Source organism: Oncorhynchus kisutch, linkage group LG13 (assembly GCF_002021735.2).
Source record: "Oncorhynchus kisutch isolate 150728-3 linkage group LG13, Okis_V2, whole genome shotgun sequence".
In the NCBI taxonomy this organism is placed as follows: Eukaryota; Metazoa; Chordata; class Actinopteri; order Salmoniformes; family Salmonidae; genus Oncorhynchus; species Oncorhynchus kisutch.
The window spans coordinates 3,875,782-3,882,627 of NC_034186.2; the positions used below are offsets into that span (position 1 = coordinate 3,875,782).

At 43.8% G+C, this 6,846-nt stretch overlaps 1 pseudogene; it reads right to left on the reverse strand.

Moving 5' to 3' along the window:
• Positions 1–4,388: 4,388 nt before the first annotated feature.
• The window catches only part of LOC109876069 (tyrosine-protein kinase RYK-like), a 113,603-nt pseudogene continuing 111,145 nt past the window's right edge, over positions 4,389–6,846 (reverse strand).

The window sequence follows — 6,846 nt, forward strand, 5'->3', positions numbered from 1 at the left end:
AGCTTTTATGGCTCACAGTGATGTAATGGGGCCAACTCAGCCCACAAACTCCACGCGCACATTGTTTTGAACGTAATGATGAAAAGACCATATTTGGCACACATGACCTGTTTTTACAGGCGGCAGCGTGGTGATTGTTTTTATTCAACAATAAGAAATGTCTTATGTAATTGTTTGGACAAATATTAATTAATTAATATTTAATAAATAATCATAAACAAACGGAATCAATGTTTTAATTTATTTTTAAAAATGATTTTCAGTGGAAGTATAGTTCAGTTTAAACTTTTTTTTAAATTCAGCTTTTAAAAACAGTTTTGCCAGTAGGTTATTTTATAGCCATTGATGCTCATCTTGCCTGTTGCCGGATCTGACACACAGGCTAAAGGGGAAAAGTCTGAGTCTACCGCTGACAGACAAGTATCATCGATCTGCTACATTTTTTACCTCCCGTCATCAATGTGAATGACGAATTAGGGAAGTTACTCTTCTGATACTTAGCCGTGAATGTGAGACAGACGCAGGAACACACACCCTCCTCTCCTCACACCCTCCCTCCCTCCTTCACACCCTCCTTCACACCCTCCCTCCCTCCCTCCTTGACACACATCCAACAGGAGGTAATAGGTGTTCTGCTGATAAATCACACAAGTCTTTCAAAAAGGTGTCATTATTCCATCAAAGCCGGTTCAAGACTTAGCAGCTGAACACACAGTGGGAACCATGAAAGATCAACCCAGGGAAGAAAGGGGAAGCATAAATAGACTACAATAAATCAACACCACAACACATTTAGTCAACGTACGCTGGGAGGTTGACAATCATTCACATGACCTCGATTGACCCATTGTTAGTGATGATGCTAATGGTATTACTGGGACCACCTGAAATGGACACTAAATCTGCATATAGGGGGGGGGGGTTAGGGGTGAACTGAGACCACCTGAAATGGGCACTAAATCTGCATATTGGGGGGGGGGGGGGGGGGTTAGGGGTGGACTGGGACCACCTGAAATGGACACAAAATCTGCATATGGGGGAGGGGGGTTAGGGGTGGACTGAGACCACCTGAAATGGACACTAAATCTGCATATGGGGGGGGGGGGGGGGGGGGTTAGGGGTGGACTGAGACCACCTGAAATGGACACTAAATCTGCACATGGGGGGGGGGGGTTAGGTGGTTACAGAGTCCAGGTGGTTGGGGGCGGACTGGGACCTGAAATCAGCCCTGGCATTTCTAAATGCACTGTCCCATTTTCTTCCTCGAGGATGCCATTATTACCCAGATAATGATCCCAGGGTAGATAGGCCCACTGGGCTAAAAATGGATCAGCTCCTCGTTTTCTTTTGGTGGTGGTGGTGGGTTGGGTCATCCCATCTGGTACTAGATGCCCCACCCCCCCTCCCCCACTAGGGTTGCAAACTACAAGTAACTTCCCCAAAAGTCCATCCAACATCCAGGAATCCTCCAACTGGGATTTCTGGAAAACCTGGACATTTTGGAAAAGTTGCTGGAATTTTTAAGCCCAAATTCTAACCAATCAAACAGCTGTTTGGGTATTGTAGTATCAACCATTCATAGACAACTGCAGAAGCAGGAGGAAATTCAACCAATGTATTTTTACTACAGTGGTGGGGATGTTCTAGGAAGGGGCTTCAAAACTGCAAATAAAAGTTTGACTATCAATACAAAAGGCTTAGATAGCATCTGGAAAACTAAAGAGGACATTGTTCTGCGAGTAAGTCCTACAACATTTTCACATTGAGCCCATCTGAACAACCAAACCCTTTTTTTTATTAGGGTACATCCCAAATGGCACCCTACTCCCTATGTAGTGCACTACATTTAACCAGGGCCCCATAGGGGACAGGATGCCATTTGGGACCAAAACTCAAAACATTAGGTCAGTGTCTTGTTTAGCATCTCAGGCTTTGTCAACCTGGTTTCCTACACAAATTAGATTTCAGATAAGTTTCCATTACGCCATGTTGAAACAGTGTAGCACATGTCTTGGTTGGTGACTTGATCCTCAGGCGGCTGAATCAAAACATGAGTCTTTGTTCCCCTGTTGTATAACACACAATGTCAACATTGATCCATACGGGGGAGGGTATGCATCCCAAATAGCACCCTGTTTCTTGTATAGTGCACTACTGTTGACCAGGGCCCTAGAGGTAAAAATGGGGCACCATTTCAGACCCACACAGAGTAGTAAAATCATAACTGCACAAAAGGATCTATGGTTTAAACTAATGCTGGGCAGAACATGTTCATCTTGTAGTGACATTCTTGAGACTGTTCTATAGGTAACACACAGCCTGCAGGTATAATGAAGTAATAAGGCCCGGGGGGGGGGGTGGTATATGGCCGATATACCACGGCTAAGGGCTGTTCTTAGACACGACGCAACGCAGAGTCCCTGGACACAGCCCTTAGATATACCATACCAGAGTATATTGGCCATATTCCAGAAACCCTGGAGGTGCCTCAATGCTATTATAAACTAGTTAGTAATTAGAGCATTAAAAATAAATGGTTTTGTCATACCTGTGGTATACGGTGTGATATACCAAGGCTGACAGCCAATCAGCATTCAGGGCTCGAACCCCAGCCAGTTTATAATGCTTAATAACTGGTTATAAGTATGTATGAGCCTTTATAAACCCTAAATGTTATGTCTCTGTGCCCCCAGTAATACCTCCACAGCCCAAGTTGTGGTTATCAATTACTGTGACTATAATTCAGATTGGTTCTTGGCAGTACAACTGTGAAAGCACTGCTATGCTACTGTACAATATAGCTTTGATGTTCAGGAAACTCCTAAGCACAGTGAGGATCCTGCCAATCAGGCTCTGCACATGTCTTCCTCCTGCACTTCAAACAAACAGGCAAACATGAGGACTTTGTCCCAAATGGGACCAGAAATCAGCCCTGGCATTTCTAAATGCACCGGCCCATTTTCTTCCTCGAGGACGCCATTATTATGGACTTTGTCCCAAATGGGACCAGAAATCAGCATCCTATCACATTAACTGTAAAAGTTGGGAGTTTACCTACACTTTAGCCAAATACATTTAAACTCAGTTTTTCACAATTCTTGACATTTAATCAAGTAAAGGATCACCACTTTATTTTAAGAATGTGAAATGTTAGAATAATAGTAGAGAGAATGAGCTGTTATTTCTTTCATCACATTCCCAGTGGGTCAGAAGTTTACATTAACAATGCTACCAACTACTAATTGAGTTTAACTTGGGTCAAATGTTTCAGGTAACCTTCCATAAGCTTCCCACAATAAGTTGGGTGAATTTTGGCCCATTCCTCCTGACAAGAGCTGGTGTAACTTAGTCAGGTTTGTAGGCCTCCTTGCTCACACACTTTTTCAGTTCTGCCCACACATTTTCTATAGGATTGAGGTTAGGGCTTTGGGATGGCCACTCCAATACCTTGACTTTGTTGTCCTTAAGCCATTTTGCCACAACTTTGGAAGTATGCTTGAGGTCATTGTCCAGTTGGAAGACCCATTTGCAACCAAGCTTTAACTTCCTGACTGATGTCTTGAGATATTGCTTCAATATATCCTCATAATTTTCCAGCCTCATGATGCCATCTATTTTGTGAAGTGCACCAGTCCCTCCTGCAGCAAAGCACCCCCACAACATGATGCTGCCACTCCCAGGCTGTTCTTCAGCTTGCAAGCCTCCCCCTTTTTCCTCCAAACATAACGATGGTCATTATGGCCAAACAGTTATATCAGACCAGAGGACATTTTTTCTAGAAAGTACAATCTTTGTCCTCATGTGCAGTTAGAAACCGTAGTCTGGTGTGGATATAGATACATTTGTACTTGTTTCCTCCAGTATCTTCTCAAGGTCCTTTGCTGTTGTTCTGGGATTGATTTGCACTTTTCGCACCAAAGTTCGTTCATCTCTAGGAGACAGAACACATCTCCTTCCTGAGCGGTATGACGGCAGCGTGGTCCCATGGTGTTTATACTTGCGTACTATTGTTTGTACAGAGGAACGTGTAGTGTATGTAAACTTCTGACCCACTGGAATTGTGATACAGTGAATTATAAGTTAAATAATTTGTCTGTAAACAATTATTGGAAAAATGACTTGTGTCATACACAAAGTAGACGTCCTAACCCACTTGCTAAAACTAGTTTAACAAGAAATTTGTGAAGTGGTTTAAGAACAAGTTATAATGACTCCAACCTAAGTGTATGTAAACTTGACGTCAACTGTATATAGTGCAACTATTTTTGACCAGAGCCTTATGGGTCCAAAGTAGTGTAAAGGGAAATTGGGGCATTAGTCTTTTAAACAGACCAGGTGAAATATATATATATATATATATATATACACATAAATACAGACCACACAAATCGGAACAAATTAGTTTAATTTTGTTGTTGTGTGTATGAATTCAGTTTACAGATGGAACAGTCTTTAAATTCAACATGCAGTGATCTCTGTAGACATCCTACAGGTCTAAGACGAGGCCATGTTGGTAGCTCTGGTCCAGGTCATGCTACCTGCTGCTTGCTGAAGGCTCAGCATGAGCAAGCAGCACCTCGGACCAGAGCCAGCCATGTCGTCGTCAGATTGGCACGTAAATTCTGTTAATTAATAATTACTTGTAAAAACAATGTGTGTGGTTGGTAGCTGGGTTTTGTTCTGACACAGAACAGTCAAAAGTTAAAAACACAAGAATATTATTCATGACGACAACCCTGTTAGATAAATATCTGGGGGAAATGACTGATAGTGAACTTGATCGTTGCGATTTTCAAAAGGGCTACAATGGGTAGCTTCCCAATGATAGGAAACAACTCCTAAACCAATCATTTCCCATCTGGGTATGTAGTGTACTGTAACAGGCCTATATCATCCAGTCTGGTGCACACTACTGGGTAAATGGATGCTGAGGAGATTATGGGATGTGGCGACAACAACGACCTCAGCTATGCTAACGCTCCATTGGCACGTCTCCTAAGGAAAAAGGAAAACTAACGTGTGGCAGTGTTCAATAGGTCCTTCAGTAGAGATCTGTTGAACTAGAGACATTCCACATGTCATTGTCCAATATAACATCCAGCAGAGTTGCTTAGGCTTTTGACCCCCCCCCCCCAAGAGGCCTCTTGTACAAACCTTGAGTTTATCGTACCATGACAGAGTGAACCAGCATGTCTTTAAGTACACAGAAGAAGCCCCATCTACGGCCCAAATTCCCTACGTAGTGTACTAGGTGAAGATGTGAATTGCCTACTACTATACATGAAGCCACTGGTCTACTGTGGACTCATCCGCTCACTGGTCTACTGTGGACTCATCCGCTCACTGGTCTACTGTGGACTCATCCGCTCACTGGTCTACTGTGGACTCATCCGCTCACTGGTCTACTGTGGACTCATCCGCTCACTGGTCTACTGTGGACTCATCCGCTCACTGGTCTACTGTGGACTCATCCGCTCACTGGTCTACTGTGGACTCATCCGCTCACTGGTCTACTGTGGACTCATCCGCTCACTGGTCTACTGTGGACTCATCCGCTCACTGGTCTACTGTGGACTCATCCGCTCACTGGTCTACTGTGGACTCATCCTCTCACTGGTCTACTGTGGACTCATCCTCTCACTGGTCTACTGTGGACTCATCCTCTCACTGGTCTACTGTGGACTCATCCGCTCACTGAAAACCACAGATCTACAACAATAAATGTACATCTCTTTTCTTAGATAAAAAAAAAAAAAAAATGTCTTTACAAACAAGTCCTCAAAAGTGTAGTTGTTAGGAAAATGGTGGCAACAGCTTGTTGGCACATATACGCTTCTTAGGTCCTTCCAAAAGAGGTCACGTCCTTGTGGGTCCACGTTTCATAGTGAGGGTATAGGTCTGTTCTGGAAGCTTGTGAGGTATGCTGGGAAATATGACGACCTCAGAGTATCCATTTGAAGCACAAATGATAGAAACCTCACTCTGAAAATAAATTCTCATAATAATGAAAGTCTTCTTTCGTTTCTACAAGGCATAAAGGTTTGTAAATGTATTCCTCGTTGTGATTAGTGCTGTCCAGTAACTCCTGGGCCTGCTGGTCCTTCGGGCCTGGTCCGTACAGAAGCCTGGGGCTAGATTTTACACGTAGGCCCCCAACGCTGCATGAAACTCAGTCAGACACTGGACCAGCTGCTGGAACTTAGGCCTCTCCTCTGGATCCAGGGCCCAGCAACAGGCCATCACTGCAAACCTACAGACAGACAGAGAATTAGCTGGGTCAGCGAGTGAACCTTCACAAGCCATTTAGGCGATCTCATTGGGTCATCAGAGAAACCAACATCACTGTAGCACACTATCAGTCCTGCATCCCTCAAAGTCTTCCCCTTCCTACGCCTTCTATTTGGTGGACAAATTCCAATTCAACAGTCTTTCTGAAGGAAACGTGTGCAGCGGCTCCCCCCAATAACAATCTGATTAGCTTTTCCTCGACTTCCTGTTGGCGGCCGCTCATCCAACTGTAAATCATGGAGTGTTGAAGTGATGAACGTCCCAAATGACACCCTATTCCTTATATAGTGCACTACTTTAGACCAGGACCCTATGGCACCCTATATAGTGCACTACTTTAGACCAGGACCCTATGGCACCCTATTCCCTATATAGTGTACTACTTTAGACCAGAGTCCTATGGCACCCTATTCCTTATATAGTGCACTACTTTAGATCAGGACCCTTTGGCACCCTATTCCCTATATAGTGCACTACTTTTGAACAGAGCCCATCTAGTCTTGTAGTGGACACAGGTTCTTTCACAATTTGTCTTTCCTCAATTCCTTGCATTCTCAT